This window comes from Dromaius novaehollandiae, chromosome 4 (assembly GCF_036370855.1).
Source record: "Dromaius novaehollandiae isolate bDroNov1 chromosome 4, bDroNov1.hap1, whole genome shotgun sequence".
Lineage (NCBI taxonomy): Eukaryota > Metazoa > Chordata > Aves > Casuariiformes > Dromaiidae > Dromaius > Dromaius novaehollandiae.
Window position 1 is genome coordinate 11,021,683 of NC_088101.1, and position 20,602 is coordinate 11,042,284.

The window sequence follows — 20,602 nt, forward strand, 5'->3', positions numbered from 1 at the left end:
CTTAGTGGAATGAGTTGGTCAGATATTGAACCAAAGCAAAGGAAACCTGGGAAAGGCCTTTCCTTTTAGAGATCATATCACCGCTGCAATAGTGAGGATAAACCTGCAATTTTGAACATGGGCCTTCTGCATGTGAAATCCTGGCCTTTCAAATTTTGCATTCTTGTTTGGGCTTCTTGTGTACTTTTATTACAAAAACTTAAAATTAAATATGCAGGGGAATTCCCCCACCTCCTGAGAAATTATGTGATATATAAGCAAAAAGGCCTCCAAACAGAGTATCTGAAACAAACTTCACTAAGTGGCCTGTTTCTCCAAAATGACACTTCTTGTAAATATTTTCCCTTCTCATTTCCTGTGTGCTACTTGTTACATTATTTGTTTGAATCAGATCACCATGTGGCAACTGTTAATGTACCTAATCTGACTGTAACTGCTCTACCAGTGAGTGAAACTCAATGGAAAGTAGGGACAAACAAATAGAAAAGGAAAACACTGATATGGCAAAATGCAAACTGATAAAACCAATAAAAAGCGGGCCTTTAGCATGAATGGCAGAGACCTGCTTAAGGAAGATTTTTTTTAAAAGACTAGAGGGCAAAGAGTTTAGGCTAACGTGGCAGAGTCTAAGGCACATCTGTTCATTACTCAGTGCTTCTGATGTCATTCATTTTGTAGGCATGAAAGAGAAAGAGTAGCAAGTTCACATAGGACCAAGGTTATTTCTAACTTCAAATGGGACCAGCTCCTCATTAAAATGCCTCTTCCCTCCCCACAGAAAACAACTAGGGGCAAATCCTCTTTTCCAGCCTATTGCACAAACTCGGCTGCAATGTTTGCACAGCCTCTTTGCGAAACTTGATCATGGTTGGTGCACGGTTAACGACCTTTGCACTGAGAAAGGGAGATATCCAACCTGAGACAGAGAAGAATATTTTGCTATAAGCGTTTTAACATTCAAGTCGTCACTAAAGTAAGGCTCTAAGTGTAAGTGGTCTGTCCACAGGCTTCTTTTTCTCTTCCATGCTGCACCCAGAGACATTTATATCTCATTCTGGTCGCGTCTCTGGAATTTGCACCCCTGTCTTTGTTTCCAGTGGCGCTTAGAGACACGTGGGTCTGTATCTGAACACGGAGCTGGTTGCTCTCTGGTGGCGGTGAAGTACTGGCCATCTCTGTCTGTGCGTAAACCAGCTTCTGTAGGTCAGCAGATTTTCTTTTTCCTGATGCTACTTGTCCTGGGATTAGCACCTATACCTGTTGTGTCCTTTTGGCACATCTGTATCTGTGGGAGCCTGGTGCACAGTGTCTGTTTGACCCTGCGCATATCTTTTGCATCATTTGACTTTTGCAGGGTGTGAACCATGTGGCTGTTGCTTTTTCTTGCAAAGGGACCCAGAAACTTCTCCAGGAATGTCTGTCTGTCCATCTGTCTTTGGAAGGAAGGAATGCAGCAATCTGGAGGGCAGGAGTGATGTTCGTCAACGAATTGAGGTAAAGGAGTCAAAATGACTCCATCAGTTTTCTTTCGTACCATCTCCCACCTGCCAACACAACAGCTAGCTTTGTCACAGGGCTGTAAGCTATGAAGAACAAGCAGCTCTGGTGCCTTTAGAGTTTGATGCAGCCTGAATCCTGCTGGAGGGAACGAACACATGCTGGGAGCCAGTGGCACTGCAGGCATGTCCTGGGAAATACAGAAATGGCAGCTAGAGAGAAAACTGCTGCTTGCGAGAAGAAATCAGTACTGTTTTTCTGTTCTCTTGCTTCTTTCTTAATAACAAGTCAAGGTGAGAAGGAGAGGTGACTGTTTTAAGACAGTGGTGAGGCCTAGTCATTGGGAAATAGCAGGTGCTTGGCAAATCTGGAAGTCAGACATAGGGGCCTCAGAGCAGTTTTGGGAACCTGAGTAAGAATATCTGTGCAGAAGAGTGGCAGCCTTCAAGTGAGAGAACGCAGAGGGCTTGACATGCTCCGGAGGATGCACTCACTGGCTTTACACCTCTTGAATCAGTAGTGGCTCCTATTGCACCCATGACAGGACAGAAGATGAAGACTGAGCTGGAGGGGGGTGAAGGACCCTGACCTGACAGGTTGCGCACAGGACAGGGTCATTCAGAACCTGTCTAAATGGTTACAGCCTTACATATATCCATATATATTTATTTATATGTGCACGTGCATGCATGTGTGTGGACATGATTTCTTGCACAAGCTATACTGATGAGAAGAGAGAAGGCAAAAGCAAGCGGCAGGCTTGGAGGCTATTCTATTGCTGTGTGTCCTAAAACGCCGCAGGCGTGTGCAGCCATGTTCTGTCCGTCCTTCCCCTAGGTACAAGTCTGTGCAGCCTGGGCCGTGCAGCTGGCTTTCTGCAGCAGTGTTTATATCATTGTGACAGGCTCCTGGCTCAAGCTCTCCTAGGCCTGCCCTTGCTGCACCAAACCTGCTCGGGTGCCCTCTTTGGAGCACTCGCCCCAGGGCTAGGGCCAACTGACAGCCCTGTAGACACTGCAGACGTGAACTTGCCCGCCCGCAGTCAATGCTGCTGTGTTTGTGCTGATTTTTCCTAGTGCTGGCTGTTTATAAAGGCTCTGTTGGTACCCCTTTGGCACCATCTCATGACAAAACTCAACAGTGCTGGCTCCTCAATGAAGATGTTTTGCAGCGCGCAACTGTTTTTAATTACAGCTAAACTTCAGCCCCCAAAGTAATGGCTGTGCGGCAGTTCATGGGAAACGGCATGTCCGAAGTCCCTCCTTTCTCCCTCTCCTCCAAGAGGTTAGCAACTTCTTCTGTTGCCATTTTTACTCCCAATACGTGCTATCCTCCCTTCCTCACGAAGCAACGGTTTCTTCCCCGCATCGGCATAGCCTCCGCAGCCTGCAGGCAGCATCAAAGCAAACAACTGCAAGCTGTGGCCTGCACCATAAGAATGCCGTCTGCACGCAGCAAGAGCAGCGAGAGGTGCGCGGGGCTGACCCGGCTGGCAGAGGCAGGCTGTGAGGTAGGGAGCTGCAGAAGATAAAATGCACCTGTTTTATTGAAGGCATGTTTACATGAGAGGATCAGATCCTGTCTTACTCTGCTAAAACCGTAAAGCAAAGTGGCTTTTCTGGAAGAGCTCCCTGAATGGGCATGTCCAAACAGCATCAGGAGAACATCAAAAGATGCCAGGATCATCCGCAGACAAGCACCCAAACAGTCTGATCCCAGGCACGATTTATTATTTCGTCTGCCCATGATGAGCTCTCAGAGGCCTACTTCTCATTTATACCAGAGCCTCTTTCCATGGTGCTAGCTTTATACATACGGTAAAGGGCTGACTGCTGGGAACAGATCACAAAGATTTGGTATCTCAAAGAATAGTTATCTGAAGGAAATCCCACAGCATGAAGTCCTTTAAACTGAGAAAGGAATGAGAACAGAGGCCTGGGTCAATGCTAGAGCAAGCAAGTCCCCACTGCAGTGACCCAGCCACAGTGGGAAGTGTGTTTGCATCAACTGTCTTTCAGTAATTATAGCAACAGATGACTCAAGATCAAAGTGCATTTGTGAATGATGTGGTGAAGAAAATCTGAGCTTTTTTATCTCTGGATCTGTCTTTAGTGCTGACTTCTGTCCGGCTTTAACCTGCCCTGGGAAAACATCTCAGCTTCCACTGCTGCGGCGCTGGTCCGGACAGACCCCTGCGAGACACCTGGCCTTCCCCATGCTTTCTTCCTTGCTCTGTGCACAGTATGGCTGCTGCTGGCTCACACGACAGCCGTGGGGTCAGGAGCTGCTTCTCTTTGGGGCCTGATCCCCAGAGTTTTTCCCAGCACAGGAGGGCACGTTTGCTGTCACAGTGACTCAACAGAGCCAGGTGCTGGGTGCTCTGTGCTGACATGCCGAGGTGCTGTTGGTGGTTGCTACTTCCAGGGTCTGGCCCTCCCTTATCAGCACCCCAGTGGGCAGCTGCTCCTCTGCTGGCCGTAACCCAAGTGCTCCAAAGCCGGTTTCTAATCCAGCTTTTCCCAGCCTTGCCCAGCCATAAGGCTAGACTCCAAACGGGGGTTGACAGGAGGGCTCCTTTGTTCAGGGTGGTGCAGGAGAGCACATGCATATTGCTGTGGCCAGTGGCTGACCAGCAGGTAGGGTGGGTACCTTTTGTCCAGCCCTCTTACCACACACCATGATTGCCCTTCATCTGGGCTGAATCTATTCCATCTTCTTTCCGTCCCGTATTCTCCTACCAGCTTCTATCATGTGTTTATCCTGCATTTTCTAATTAGCTGATTACTTTACCCATAATGCTGCGCTCCAGTCGTTAACCAGACGAGGTGTTCTGTTCATGCCATCAATCTGTAAATGCACCATTGGGATGTTTCCTGTTTGCGCATCCTGCTCTGGACAACACCACGCAGGCCTTGGGGAGACCTTTCTAAATCCTTGAATGTATCGCGACTACCCTGCTCATTAATCCGGTCTCTAGCAGTTTCTCAGCCTTGCTCTCAGTTCCCCACAGCTTTACTTGTAACAAGATACTTTGCTTTTTTCTTGGTCTTTATAACACGGCTTTTGCCTACACCCTTCTGCTGGTAAGTCTCGCACAAGGAACAGGAGAATTCTTGGTGTTAGTTTAAAATGCAACATGGGGATGAAATTGTGCCAGAGGAGAGAGCAGATGAGTGAGAGTGCTAACAAGAACCACAGCTGTCCTCGCCTGTGTCTCCCAAGAGGCCGACCGCCTTTACCAGGGGCTCCGTCTCATGCGTCAGCTGTCTTAGCTGCCCTGCAGGGAACAGGAGGAAATAGCTTCTAGGACCGTGGCTTGAAGGGATTGTGATGATCAGTAGTTCGACTTGCTCTGTCAGCTTGTGCCATGGATAGTCACTTGTCTCACCTCTGATGCTAAAGCATGAGCTGTTGCATGTAGTGGATGGTCAGATCTCCAGCACAGGCTGGAGGAAATAAGGCAGGGATCAGTTTTCTAGAAGAGAAAAACAAAGAAAGGCTGCACACTGGCTCGAGATATCATTCCTGCAAGGGTCTTAGATAAAGGCATTGGAGTCACAAGCAGCAGAGTGCAGAGAGAAAGCCAGGGTGGCTGGAGGATGAATGCTGACTTAGAAAGCATCCCTCAGATGTTCCTGAGAGAGTCTTGATCTCTCTTTGGGATCTTAATTTCTTCCATTTGTTGTTTTAATTCCAAAGCATAGCAAGGTGTATTTATAGCCAGTATCTTTGGTGCAGTTACCCCTTGGCAAGGAGGCCCACATTGGACAGAATTAAGAGTTGCTGCCTGGGACTAGGGAGAGATGCCACCTATGCACAGGATTTCCCAAATCCCATCAATCACCTAGATTTTTCATTGCTTATGCTGAGACAGTCTGTTGCTCCTACATGCTTATTTCTCAATAGAGTAGAGAGGCTTAATTACTGGGTTGCAAATCTCCCTAGGGTCTTATGAAAACTGAACTGGAATAGCAAAGTATCATGATGTACTATGACTCCTTAAACCGTGAAAGGTTGCTAACCACCGATTTGCTGTAATCCAGGGGAAAGTCAGTCCTCAAAACCAGCTGCCCAACATGCATGTGTTTTGGTTGCTAGCATCAGTCTACAGGACGAACAGGCAATTCATTGTCACTTACGGTAGAGCTCTGAATGTTATCATTTGGTCCTCTTAAAAGCTTAATCTTTCTGTCCCTGGGATCACATCTTCCTGATGAGGAACAATTAAGAGTATCCTGCATTATTATTAATGAAACTTGCGCTGCCCTGGAGTTTTAATTGAGTCAAGTGTTTAAACACATGCCTGATTAAAACGTGGGCACTCATTCCTGGCACTGGAGCTACCAATGTACTTCACACAATGCCAAGAAATGTTCAATGTTAAAAACATGTTTAATCATTTAGTAATATCAGTTCCCCACATGTCCAACTCACTTAAAATTCCTCATCAGAAAATGCTGAGCACTTAACTGCTTTCTTGAAACTGAACAGGGCTTTACCTGCATATTTCCTTGCCCTAAATGTCTCACAGACAGAAATTTCTGGATTTTGTCAGTGCAATAACTATCCATAGATTTTTGTTTGCCTCTGAGGCACATTCAGTCAGGGTCTGTAGTGTCTGGAACTGTGTGTCAAAATTTTGAAGAGAGGAGACAAGCCTTGACATTAGTACAGAAAACCTAAAAACCTTAAATATCAGGACACTTGGTAGCAATACATTTTTGCCATGCTGTATACAAATTTGCAGTGGAGATGAAAAGACTAGAACAACTTATGTGGTAGCATCAAGGGGGTATCCAGGGCCACAACTGCTACCTGGCTCAGATTGTATGGACAATAGGGCTGGGGATTTTGCCCATATGCAGACTGCAAAGAGAGGTTTGCTAATGATTTAAAGGAAGGTTTGGCACTAACATTTCTGTTCCCTCATCCATACTTCCAGTTCTGCCTTCCTATTGCAAACTATTGGGTAAAGACGGCTAGGCTTCAGGAAAAGGCTTCAGTCTTTGCTACTTGTGTGCATGACAGCTGATACAGTTGCATCCCGATTCCTGCACGGAGATTCCCAGCCACTCCTGCAGTAGTGGTTGAATTTCCTGGACCACATGCTGGAGCACATGCAAGGTGCACAAAAAGGACCAGAGTTGGCTTGATTTGCTGCTTTGGGCCTTCATCTTGGTGTACCTGATGTTTGTGGGAGGAAGGCCAAGGGGGGCAAAGGTACTGGTTGTTGCCAATAGTTATCAGTGAGCAGCAGCCTGTGTAAGTCACATCAATTGCTCTGCTAAATGTCATGATCCAGGAATGTAGCTAATACTTAGGCAGTTGCCAGCTTGCCAAAGCAACTGCAGGTGTGTATCTTTTTATTTGTTTATATATGTAAATTGAGTCCAAAGTCTCAACCGACTATGTCATGCAATCCAAGGCATGTGACAGTGATTGAGAAATAGTGAAGGGCAGACAAGGGTGACAGGAGGAAAGGATTTCAAAGTGCAGCTGTGAGATAAATCATATTGGAATTGGGTAACCTGGATTTAGGGGAGAGGTTGGAAAGGAAGGGTGTAGCATTGGGAGCGGAGTTCTTTCTTTTCTTCCCTCTGGAAAGGGCCCTGATTCTCAGGCTTAGGCCCTGATTTTTGTTTTACATAAACAACCCAAGGACTGGCACAGGCCCACCAAGCTCATCGGAGATGGGCCTACCAACGCCCAGAGGAGCAACAACAGGAACTGGGGTCAGGTCACAAAAGCACGTGCCTGCTTTTGGGACATGCTCCCTCTACAAGCAGCGGCCTCCCCTTCTTTCCCTCCTCTTTCCCTCCTGTCTTAGAGCAAATGTGCTGTTGGGCTGTGCACAGCTTAGATTGCCCGGCAGCAGAAATCAGATCCCAGAGAGAGATGTCAGATCACAGCCAGGATGGCAGCATGTTCCTCAGTCTTCCCGGCCCCTTTTTCTCCTCCAAATGGACATGAGTAGACTGTGGGTGCTCCCCACGGTACCAAGCTCCCCTTCCAAGCACCTATGCTTTTTCCCACAAGGGCAGTGCTAATAGCTTTTGGCCCTACGCACCGCTGTTTGTAAGTGCCAGAGAAGTTATTGAGCTGTTTGGAAGACACATACTGCCCTAACACTTTAATCCTGGCTTCTCCATGGCAGGTGAGAAAAGACAGAGAAATGCATGAATTGAGATTGTGGATTGGACTCTGTCTGCTGGACACATGTTGGATCATGCTGAAAGTCTTAAGTCAAGTGGCAGATGCCCTCTTTAATGGAAAATGGATTTGAATCTATAATTACCACAACCATCACATGTCTAATTTGCAGTTGTGTGCACAAACAAATAATTTGCCCATGTACTGCCTGTACTTTCGCATTAAATGCTCTTGGCTCCTGCTCTTAGTCTTTCTTTTTTTTTTTTCTTTTTTTAAAAAAGGTATCTTTAGTAATACTGGTCCAATTCTTATGGAGGTGAATAGAATTTCTGCATTGATTTCAGGGGAGCTAGAGCGCACGCTTACACACAACACCGACCCAGTGGCAGACATCAAATGACATTGTTCCCTAGCAATCTGCTGATATTATCACCGTTCCTGCGAACAGTAAGAAAGAACAAGATACTTCAATGACAAACCACAACATTTGTTGTGATACATGAAGGCAAGTCAAGAAATGAAACCACCTCAAATTAAAAAAAAAAAGTGCACTTCGTGTCCCTTTTCTTTTTCATGAACCAAGCACATTTTATAGACAGTCTCCTCATGATTTGCCAACAAACAAGGACTGGGGTGCATCACAGAAGAGAGACATAAATAGCTAGAAAAAGCAAACCTAGAGATGTGACACCAAATCAGTGCCACATTTACAATTTTTTAAGCAATAAAATTCCAGGGAACAATGGAAAACTTATTTTAAAATGAACTGATAGTTACTTTTGAGCTCCCTGTCAGGGGCTGCCTTCATCCAGAGTGTTATTTACAGCACTAGAATATGGAAAACACTGGAAAAGATATTAGTGTTCCATCTCCACTGAGCATTGGCTTTGTAGAAATGAAATATCTGCATTTTTACTATGAGTACTTTCCCTTGAGCTACAAGGCTAATACAAAAAGAAGAATGAAGAAATAGGTTTGAGTCTCTGATAATTACTAATGTCAAATTTTGCATGCTGTTTTGGCCCCTTCTGTTTTTGGAAGGGATTCCTAAACTCTTAAGCTCAGATGCCTCAAATCCCAAAAGTACAAGTCTAAATCTATGCCTATCTAATGAAGTGTTTCTGAGTGTTTCCACAACAAATCAGCAGTGTGGGTGTGGAACGTGTTTAATTCTAAACTTTTACCTAAAACCAGTTGAATGGAGATTGAGCAGTGTGCAGACACTCACCAAGGATGTATTGCTGATGTTCTGTCGCAGCTTTTCAGTAAGAGAAGCTGGCACAGGATATCTAAGTGAGCTTAAACTGGAGCATGTTAAATGAATTAACAGGGTTATATAAGGAGTTTGTTTGCCATGCCGGGAGCTGGACTTGATGAGCTAGGAATTATCTTCCAGTCCCTCCTGTGACATAAAGTCTAAAATACATATGAAGTCATCTAAATAGAAGCGCTCACTGCCCTCACTGGATGTAGCATAGATGTGGCCTTGGAGAAGAAAATCAGACAGACAGTATTTACTGTTTACTCATTATTCTTATTTACGCTAAACACCACAGTTAACACACATCAAGTTGGTGGGTGTAAATGCTGACCTAAATTTTGATACGTGGTTTGTAGCTTTGGTTCATGGGTACTCCTGAATTTCCCTGCTTTTGAACCGTGGGACTGCATAAGATCAGTTCAGCTTCCCCTTGGGAGAGGCAGTGCCCTGAGCGTCCAGCCAGCTCGCAGTGCCCATCAGCAGGGAGCACGCAGGCAGTGGGTTCCACGACAACACTGGTAAAGTGTGTCTGACTTTTGAGGATAGCAGGGAAGACTTCTGAGGTTAGCAAAAGGAAAGATTTGGTGCCTTAGTAGCCATATCACTTCCTCCTGTAAGTTCATGTGCTTTGCCTATCAAGGTACAAGAGCTGTTGTCATGTGGTTTGATTGAAGATATTTGCTCCAACAAGGTATGTTTATTCAGCCATTTCCTTACTAAATACCCTTGGCAGTTCTCCCCTAGGAGACTAACCACTCCAGATAGAAAAAGTAGTTAAGAGGGGTGAACAGTATGCCCTGTAGACTTCTATACCCTATTATCATCAGGCCATACAAAGTCCTAACATGCATGCAGCACTTTGGGCTGATTGTCCATTAGCTTTTGCACAGTTGTTAGAGGAAGAAAGTATTTGTCACTGGTACTGTTTGTTGTTTTTCCTCTGTGAACTCCCCCAGCTCCTCAACATCAACACCTGGCAGCTCTGTCATGTTAGTACTGCTCGTTTGTCCTGTTGCCCTGAGTGGCAATTTGGAGGGTGGGAATTTGGCTGGCCCTGGGGACATGAGCCACATCAAACACTCGTGTTTGGAGTTACATGAGCATTGTGCTGCCTGCTTGCTCCCTACTTGGGAGCACACCAGAATGAGATTGAGGAAAGCCAGGGGTTTGGGGTCAGCTTGTTGGGGGAAAATGATCCTCTAAGAGGATGTGACTGCACCGAGGAAAATGATGGAAAGGATCTCCGTAAAGAAAGCAGGGTTAGTGTGGGGAGCACAGCAATTCTGGACTAACGACAGCAGCGTAGATGGCACCCTACCTCAACTGGTATTGGCCACACATGAGTTTACACAAGTCAGCTCTAAGCTTGAGGCAAGAAACACCACGTAACCACACAGAAGTGTAGTCCTATATCCACACTTGCACCTCCAGGTCTAGCTGCCCTCTTTCCACAGGTATCAGAAGGCCCACACACTCTCCAAAGCCAGCTGCAGCCTGTGTCTCCTGTACCACCTAGCATAAGCCAACTTTACCAGCACCTGCAAATCCAGTTCAGTCCCTGAAATAACATGAGCAGAGCAGAGGTATAGACCATACCTCAGGGTGGAGACTCTTCTCCCAATACCAGCTGCAATTGTTTGTTGTGTAATGGTGCCTACCAGGTTTTGTAACTCCCTCACGTACTGGGAGGATTCACCTGATTACCAAGGTAATTTCACTTTCTGACATCTATCATCTATCAGAAATTCCAGGCCAGAGCTTTAAAAAGCAACCAGTGACTTAGGATCTCATGACTGCTGAGCACTTAGACTGAGGTATCCCAGAAGGCACGCACAGTCCTCCTCCTCAAACTTCCTCCTCGTGACAGGCATCAAAACTGCAGGTCACTTCAGAAGTCCTAGGCTAACACCTGCCCAAGATGGGCCACAAAAGCTCCTTCTGAATCTAACCATCAGCTATAAGCCGCCCAGGAAGATCCCTTCCCAGGACTTCAGGGCGCACGCCCATCCTTCCCTTTGTGATGGGCCCGCATACCAAGTCTTTGGCCACAGCCAGGAGGGGCACAGCGTCCACCCCGCACAGGCACACCCGAAGCTGCCTGCCAGCATCGGCAGAGCCACATGCCCTGACAGGCTTCTGGCAACACCAAAACACCACCGCTCTCTGCCTCACGTCAGGCTTTGCCACTCATGCAACCAGCGTGACAAGCGAGCAACAGCCGTTTGGCTCCTTTTCCTCAAACAGGGAAGAAAAACAGTGCCTTAGGTCAAGCTAAAACATTCCAGAAAGTGGCTAACACATGAGGAAAGACATGGACATGGGGCAAGGTTGAACACAGTGGATTTGAGAGCTGTATGAGCTTGCACTTGCCTTGTGGCAGACTTACCTCAGTTCACAGGAAGGTACCAGCTGTCACTTCAAAATACTTTCCTTTAAGCAGTCTTGCCAAGTTTCATCAAAAACAGCACGACAAAGGGCAGATGCTGAGTTACACTGACTTTGGCCATCCTGCAGAGCAGACTGTGATCTGAAGGGACCTGCTTTGATAAGCATAGCTCCTTTGCCTTGGAGCAGTAAGTCCAGTTGCAAGCACTGGTATCAGTTCATCTTCCCTCTTGTGTCACACAGCTGTTACTGTACACTCCAGATGACCGGCAAACGTTAGCCAAACTGCTGCTCACTGAAGAAGAGGGAGAGGATTACGGAGGTCTCACATCATTTGCGACTATCTGATGATCCAGCAGAGAGGCCTCACATAGTGAGGAATAAAGCAGTCCCTCCAAGCACTCTTCAGCAGCTGCTTGTATGAAGGAAGATGAAGTCCATCATCCTCTCTCAAGGACCAAGTATGTGGGGTCCCCGCTACTCAGCTGGGGATGCCTGCAGCTGGGAGAGCAGGACCCACACTCTTCTTCTCTTGTGCTACGGAGATTGATTTGGATGTTCAGGGCAGAGGCTACCTTTGCAGTCAGCAACCACTGGGTTAGGCCCCAAGTAACTTCCACAAGGAAAAGTGCTCTTCTTTCTCTGCTCAATACATGCTTGCTCTCTCTGTGTTCCTCTTCCCTTCTCAGCCACTGACCTGGCCTTGATCTTGCAGTCCTTTTCCACCTCAGAAATGGGGATAGCTTCAACACTTCTTGGGCACAAACTGGAGTGAAACCTTGCCACCCATCTCCAACCAAGCTGACACTCCAGCTCCTCATGGGTGCCTGCAGGTAGCTGGCTCTGCTGCAACACAAACTCCCCAAAAGCCTCTGCCCTTGCACATGAGCAAGGCACTAGGGCCAGCTCTGGCCTGTGGGGGCTGAGCACACAGGTGGCTCTCATCAGAGCCTAATGAGGAGCAGGAGGGCTTGATCATTCCAGCACCCTGCCCCCCTTCCTCCCCCCAGGCTCCCAGACTTTCCCACTGTTGCTCCCTGGCACAGCTGGGGCAGTAGAAGGGCTAATGGCAGGGTTGCTGCACAAAGGGGGAAGGACTGGGAGGCCTCTGTATTCCCACCTTCCTGGGGAGACTGCCAGTGGGGTTGAGGGGAGTAGGGGGACCCTTGGCAGACCAGAAGGGAGAAGTTTGCCACAGGCTCACCACCTGGAGCACAAGTGCAATGGGGGTGAGGAACAAACTGAGGGTCTGCCAGGGTGTGAGGGTGCAATGGCCACCTCCCCAGCCTGGAGCTGTGCACAGGCTGGCCTGCGTCTGTGCTGCGCTGCAGACTGCTGTCTCTAGCCTGCAGCTTCGTGCGCGCTAGGGTGGATTTGCTGTTCAGTCTAAGGTGATCCGAGTGCAGTAATGTGCAGGGCTGGTGCAGAATCATTTGGCTGTTCAGTACTTCCACAGAGCATGCACCAAATCAGCCTGTCTGATGCTCAGAAGTGGTTACGGTTCTGGACGTGCTTTGGAGAAGACTGGGCTTTCTTTTCGAGACCCCACAGATAGCTCCCGCAGGGGAAATCTAAGTAGCGGATGTACTCCATCCAGCGAGACAGATCTTGTTTGGGTGATGCTGCTAGTGAAGTGAATAGAGGGGAGCTTAGCAGTATATCTTACAAGGGTCTCTAGTTAAGCTATAAAAAAAGCATCCTACCTTCCCTGACCTCTCTCGAACTCTATCCTACACTGAGCCCTAAACGAAATGGTACCTGCATCTGTCCCACCCAGGGACACACATACATTCAAATGGTGACTCACTGTCACATATTCTTATTCATGCATTTATTGCCCAGATAACTCTCCATTAGGCTAATGAGTCATTCTGATACACCCACCAAACACATAGCTGGGATACTGTTGCCTTCTGCTATTCATAAATTATGGGGAGAAGGAGAACGGAGAGAACATTAATACAGAAAATATATCTCCTCTAGAGAAGTTCTCCAAAGAAAGCACAGTTGGATTGGTGACCTCTCCACAAAACCAGCTGGGGTTCCCACTTAGTGTACTCTCTCAGCACACTCAATGAGAAATGGGGGTATGCTTTTCCTACACATCTTATTTTGAATCTTATATGCTGTTTTAGGAGCAAAAACTGGAACCCTGGTAGAGGAGGGAGAAGGCTGCTGCTCAGATACGTGAGGCAGATAGGTTTAGTGGCATGGATTAAAATGTACTGCCAGTCTACTTCCAGAGCAGGAGGATTTTGGTCAGGACTGGAAATGACTTCTTGTGCTAGACAGCACAAAACCTCGCCTTACTACAAGGCAGGGAGGCAGTTCTTGATGGGCAGGCCGTAGTTGCCCTTCGTACACCCAGGATGCCCAGGATTTGTAGGCTATATTTGCCACCACTTCTCTGAGAAGAGCAGGTGACGAGACTGCAGCAGTCAGGAAATCCCAATTAGACCAAGGAGCAAAATGTTTTGCATGGTGTAACTATATATGTCAGCACACAAAACTGTGCACAATCCATGGAAACTTCTCCGATATATCAGACACTGGGAATGGGCAGTTCTTGTAAGTCTGGCAATATTTTGAGTGTTCTTTAAGACCCTAGAAGGTGGGGATTTCAGAATGAGGCATGAATCTCTCTGTTTTTACCTTAAAACAGATTTCATTCCCTCAGGGCCGTGAACAAAAAATCTTGAGAATATGATTTGAGAGCATTCAAACAGCTGAGAAATTAGGTGGCAAATAAGAAAGTGTCCCTAATATATACTTTATGAAAATAACAAGGTTTCTATGCAGTTTCAAGATTATGAGTCCTGCTTGTTTATTTTTTATATGCTTGATGTGTAGCTGTAGCTGAACGCTCTTGCGACCACTTTCAGTTGTGCTTTGTGGCTAAAGAGCCGCCTTAGCCTTGTTACACAGGGACTAGTGTCAGAAAGAACGACGACTGGGAGTCGTCTGCTGACGTTCTCTGCTTTGTGTTGCAGACACAGATCAGGAGGCTTAAACCAGATCACAGTTTCAGACTGACCTTTTATCCTGCCTGAGCAGCAGGTACCCTCAGCCAGTGAGCTGACAACTGCTCAGGTGAACAGCCAACTAATTTAGCTTCTTAAGGCTTACCAGATTGTTCACATAAACATTGTGAACAGAGCAAGAATGAACCAAGCATGGGATTGAGCTGTTAAAAGTCTTTTTCCTATACAGTTTTCTTATCTTCACAGCTCTGACTCTCCCATGTTGTGTATTTAAAGGAGTTGCTCCCCAGGGGCAGATGATCCCAGGTTTCCTCTGGATTGCTGTCCAGAGCTGGAGCCTGTGCGTTCTTTGAGGTGACTGCCTTTTTTGCTCAAAGGGGGCCCTGGGGGAATTTCTGTAATTTCTCCAATTGGATGTATTCAGGAAACACACAGGAACGCCATATCCTTGAGATCGCCAGTGCGTGTCTGAATTTGGCCGGTTAGAGGTGGACTAACAGACAGGCAAACATTGCACAAGAGCTAAGACTCATTTCCTTAGGAAACTAGTCTAAAGATATTTCAGTGGCATGCAGCATTGTTGCAGGCCATCTATAACTGAGTAGCAGCTTCACTGAATAATGTTAGGTTTCTGTACTGCAAAACACTTTGGCATGTGAGCTATAGGCAGTTTGCTTTCTTAAGGGTGGAAGAAGGTGTGCGAGGGTACTCTTCATGATCCTGCTCCCTGCCACCAGCAGCCAGAGTGCAGGGCAGTGCAGGTCAGGATACAGCCGTGCCATGGGCAGGTTGTCCCTCCCTTGTGCACCCACCTGACAGCCTCTTTCTCCTTGCACTGCGACTCACTGCACAATAATCCATGCAGAGAACCAAAGCTCATTTCCCTTTCTGCAGTTTCCTCTCTGTCCAGCTCAGGTTTGAACCTGAACTGTTCTTGCAGGGAGAAGAGAGTGCAAACCAGCCTTGTGTGTGCATGTAGTGACCCAGTCTCCACGGTTCCTCTGTGTCTCTGAAAGTCAAATCTCCTTACTGGACTGCCGTAACTATTGCAAATATGCTTTGCCTTTTTTCTAAACAACAAGACACAATTTTAACAGGTTGATCTCTTCATGATAGAGGCTTTAGCTGGATCCCAGAACTTGCAAAGGTTCCCAGGCCTATCATCTCTGCTAGGAAAAGAAGTTCTTCTCCCATCTGTTGGAAAGGGGAAGGATGTAATATTTACCAATATTGAGTAAGAAGTGAAATCTCTGTACTTCAGAGACAGTTATTGGAATGTGCTTGGTATTCAGATGGTAACAGCCTGTAGCAACTTGCTGAGCAATGTCTTGAATCATGCTTTGATTGTGTGATGCTTGTGAACTTTCCGAGGGCAATACCTTGCCATCGTTCCCTTTTCAGTGCTGTGTAATACATACAGGCTCACAGCAGGCCTTCGTTCAGCAGAATTCTTCAGCCTTCCTTTGGTCACCAGATATTCAGACTAGAGTCCCATCCAACCAAACTAAAACCCATCTGGGCTTATTCCATTGCTGATATAAGCAGGCATTGGAGAAGATGAAGAAAATAAACTTTTCCTGAGCATGTTCACTTAATGCAAACAGCAAGAGTATGTTTCACCCCAGTGAATGTAAGCTGAATGAGAAGACCCTTTCAGCCAACCATACAGCCTAGCTTTGAGCAGGCCACATCATGTAATTTTGGGGTGTTGGCTTCTCTTGTTTCGAGGCTATCTATCTCCTACACAAATGGCACTTAATTGCTCCTTCCATCGAGCCTGACAGAAGGGTGCCGAACACACCCACCGGCTGCAAGCAGGCCTGCCACTGTCTGGAGATCAAAGCGGATCCTGCCTGGTGGCAGCCACTAGTACATTCCAGGGTAACGAGAGCCCTGCAGAAGGTGTGGAGAACCCTGTAGCCTCACAGTGCTCCCCACCCACTACTAACTTCCATTAATTAATTAACTCTGCAGCTTTGTTACCTTATCATAATCCTCCCAGCAACAGCACAATAAATTGTACTTGCAACAGATGCTTAAATGAGATGATCCTAAGTCTTTGCTACTTGAAAAGAGGGTGGGAAACTCATAGCATTGCAGTGATCTCCAATTCATTCATTATACAATCAGATCTTAATTGCTTTAAGAATCTGATTCTAGTAAATCTTGCCTCTAGTACCATTCACATTAGAGACTTCAATTGCTAAATCTCAGCTGCTATACACAGCCATTCTGTCTCGTGTGATCTTTTTTACTTCAGTAGCAGCCAAAATGTTGAATTATCTACAGAAACTAAGGCTGTGGCTCACCCACTCTAAGTTCCCCCACTGATTGTACAGGTATCAAGCACAAATTAGCTGTTTTGAGATAGATGGTGAAGGAAAAGGCATCTCTATACAGAAACTGACATAAAATGAGGTATCAAAAATCATCCAGATGGATTATCCATGGGAGATGTTTCTTTCTGTCTCCATTGACTATGAAGGAGGATAGGCATGATATGCTTAACCTTTAGACTACTGAAGTTAACTACAATAAATCTCACTTTATGTGTACAGAGACCCAAATAGAAAAGTAAAGAGAAAGTTGCTCCACTGTAAGATTTGATCTGAGGAAAGCAAGGGCACTGATGCCATTTCAGCCCCTCATCCTAGCACGGGGGGAAAGCCTCCAAGTGGGGAGATTAATATTCTGTATGTATGAGACAGAAATGGAAATCTGTAAATTACAACAGCACGGCAAGGGTTCTGCAAAGGGAATTAGGTTGTTCTGTCTCCATAAAAGATATGTTGCTTACTCAGCAATCTACAGCCCTTTCTCTAAACAGTTTTGGTTTGGGCGTTTTAGGATGGGTAAACAATAGTTTCAGGCATGTTCTGCAAACGGTCATTGTTGCTTTGAGGCATCGGTTGAAACAGGGTTGCCCTCCCTCCCTTCCTGAAAACTCAGGTCTGGTGAGTGTCTCAAGTTAGCTGCTTCAAAATTGAAGCCCAAAGATCATCAGTGGCCCAAGGAAATGATAATCCATAGTAATCCTGTGCACAGCACCTCCTATCTGAGGAGCCACACAGGTCGAATGCCACATGCTGACCCTGAGTCTCTGGGACTCAGTTCCTTGCACACCTTTGCAACGTGGCCGGGGCTTTTGTTTTACCCGATGTCTCCCACCCATGGTCACTCTGCTGGCTGTTGGCATCTCCTCAGCTGCTGCCTGCAATGTGCCAAGGTAACAGACCATGGCATGGCGGTCCCCAGCACGGGAAAGACTGGAGAGCTCTGGGTGATGCATCGCTGCTGGCTGGCTTGTGGAAGCAGGGAGTGATGACCCTGGGAGCAAGGGCTGAAACTTCTGCACACCAAAGCACGTGAGCAGAAGCTGCGAGGGCTCTGCATCGTAAGGCCAGGCAGCAGGCAGGCAGGTCTCAGTGAGCATCTCCCGAGGAGAACGAGTTCTTCACATGTGATTTAAAAACTCACCTGGGAGAGCCGGCAACACTATAATTACCCTGTGTGTGTGTATGCATGTGAATGTATGTGTGTGTACTGACTAGGATTACTGAGAGTTCCCAGGGGATCAAACATTTTTAATCTCACAATTTCGAGAGGGAGGAAAAAAAGGTCTTTTCTGAACCTTTTACATTCTCAAGCATGACAGCAGTCAGCACATCAGTATTTGAGGCCCAGGAGCGATTGATTACCTGATGTACTCTGTGGTCAGCTTCCTTAGTATTTCATCTTGGGCATAGTTTTCAGCAGCAGTTGTGAATAGCCCCTTGGGCACCCCACAGATGAATAGGGACTGGGTATTCAGATCTTTGAGGTGGTTTTGAAGATGATTCTTCCTTAATAAGCAAGCTAAAATTAGCAAACTCTTACTGAAGTCCTGTTATCCAAACCAGATGTGTCTAAATGTAAAAGTACTGCAAGAGGGTGATCTTGTTTATGAACAATCCAGATCCAATGGTCCTGCTGAATCCTGCGCTGTCTGAGATGCATGCCTAGAGCACTGCTGCCATGCGCCCCTGCTTCAGTTGGATCGAGGAAACGTAAATAGAGCTTTCTGCAGAGCCTTGGGGCTGGTGAGACGTGCACAAGGGCCATGCAGTGTGCTGAGACAAACGGGTATGCCTCATGTTGGGTTGCAATAAAGCTACTGGCTGCTGAATTGCTGGAAATCAGTCCTGGTGTGTTTGTGTGCTTAGAAACATCCAAGGCATACTCAGGTGTCACTAGAGGTGGTTCCCGTGACTCAGTAGGTGGCACTCTTCACCTTGCCTTTGCAAGGCGTCGGTCACCTTGTGGAGGGTGCTGGGGGATCACGGAGCACTGGGGACGAAGGCGCCCCTCTCCTTGCACGAAGTGCAGAGCCTGGACAAAGCCCACTGCGAGACTTTCCCCGGGGGTGCAAAGAGCCCCATAACAAAGTGCAGATGGTCCCGGAACGCTTCACCTTGCGGACAGCGGGCGGCCTTGTGGGCTGGCAGAGATTTATACCATGGGAGGCATTGCCAGCATCCACAACTCCAATACAGTCCAGGCAATCTTTATGTATGACTAATGCAATTAAAAAGACAGTGAATAGCTTCAGCTCTTTGGAAGAAGTTTGGATCAGCAGTCCTACAGAGTAGCATCCACTACTCATTCATACAGCAAGCAGGAAGAGGGAGCAGCGTAATTTCTCCCTGTAACATCAGCTCTGGCCTGCAAGGAAGGCAGGGCTGTGCATGGTCCTTTAGAAGCCTGCCCCACAGGCAAGGGTGGGTTTTTTTGCTGGGAAATGCTTTGCTATGCCACACTCCAGGCTTTAGTCTATGGCTGCATCAGTGGGGGTTGGGGTGGAATGGGAGAAGTGATGGAGGCAAAGGGTAGCGCTCCCTATGAGGAGGAGTCTCCTCTTGCCCCAGGTCAGGCTATGGAAGGCAGCTCTTTCAGCTAGTCAGGTGGGAGATTTGCTACAGGGAAGAAAAACAGAAGCTGCCATGAGGGTTTTGATGAACAGATGGTTTGGGGAAGACACACAGAACCCAGCAGAGTTGTATATGGAATGTAAACCACATGCCCACGGACAGGGGAATGCTTTCACCATGCAAGTCAATATTCACTCCTCAAGGAAGGCGGAAAGGACAAAGTGGGGGGCAGTTCTGGCTGTAGTGGAGGCAAGACAGGTTTTTGCCGTTCACTGAACTGCTCTCGGCCTGCCTCCTCCTGGAGCAAGATCAACCCCTGAGGGATCAGTCTAGTGTGTCTGGAGGGGCAGCACTGTCCCTCTGGATGGGACAGCGCTTAGCAAGGGGAGCAATAGCCTATTTTTGTGGCTCGGCTGCAGCAGAATAGTCTAGCTGAGCCCAGCCTTGGCCTTCGCCTCCCTTCGAAACTGAGGTGCTCCTAAGGACTGTAGCCCTGGTATGAACTAAGACACTGGACCCCTTTCTCAAAGCTCACGAAGTTTCAGGAACTGTCAAGCTAGATTTTTTTGAACCGTTCACCCGAAAATGAAAGGAGGAACCATTACTAATGTGAGAAACCACCCCAGCTCCCTCAGTGGATACCGGCAACGCCTACCTTACTCCTTAGCGTTATGCCTGCCTACCTTTCTCTCTACCCCGGAACAGGCTTGAGCAAAATTACAAGCATATTTTCTCCTCTTACTGAGAAGAAGATTTACACTCACACTCCTGTCATTCTCTCATGATACCTTACATAAGCCACCATTGTTTTTGGAGAGATGCCAAAGCAATTTGAAGGAATGTGTACAGGACCTACCAGAACAGGGTTTCCCCGCATGCTTTGGAGCCTATAATCCCCTTATTCAGAAAGCTAAACCAATAGGCTTATACCTCCTGCACAGAAAACCTTTTCCAACTCCATCCACTGCCTTTAAAAACAAACAAGGAAACCCACAAACTCATGCCCAGCTATTATCATGAAAGGGAAAACAAGAGACACAAAGCAAAAGAATTTGCACATGCAGATCCATAAATGCTAAGTCCACGAGTGAGGAGACATGTGTTTTTGTTCTGTGTAGTCAAACATGTCATAATCTTCAGAACATCTTCACTCTAGAACTGCAGCTGACTGCTTAGTCACAGGCGACTTGTTATTTATGCAAGGTCCTCTGCTGAGGCTTCAAGCTGTGATACTGATAGACTATAAATTCAGGCCTGGATAACGTCTGGGGAAAAGATTTCTGTGGAAAGCTGCCTGAAGTGTGAGGGGCAGGCAAGAATTTCCTGGGATAACTGCATTGCCACCATAGATTGCAAAAGTCAAAGTTATAGCTCAGAATAGGCTCTGCAGGGTGAGCATGAGGTACAGACAGGGCTGAGTG

The 20,602-nt window shown here is 46.9% G+C and overlaps 1 long non-coding RNA gene across 2 annotated transcripts; it reads left to right on the plus strand.

Moving 5' to 3' along the window:
- The first annotated feature begins 784 nt into the window (after positions 1–784).
- Positions 785–7,889, plus strand: LOC112988289 (uncharacterized). Of its 2 annotated transcripts, none has more exons than XR_003260494.2 (3): positions 785–973; positions 1,355–1,494; positions 7,652–7,889. It is a non-coding gene; the product is annotated as an uncharacterized LOC112988289 (long non-coding RNA). The 2 variants fall into 2 exon arrangements; XR_003260493.2 differs by lacking the exon at positions 785–973 and adding an exon at positions 1,131–1,203.
- Positions 7,890–20,602: the final 12,713 nt, after the last annotated feature.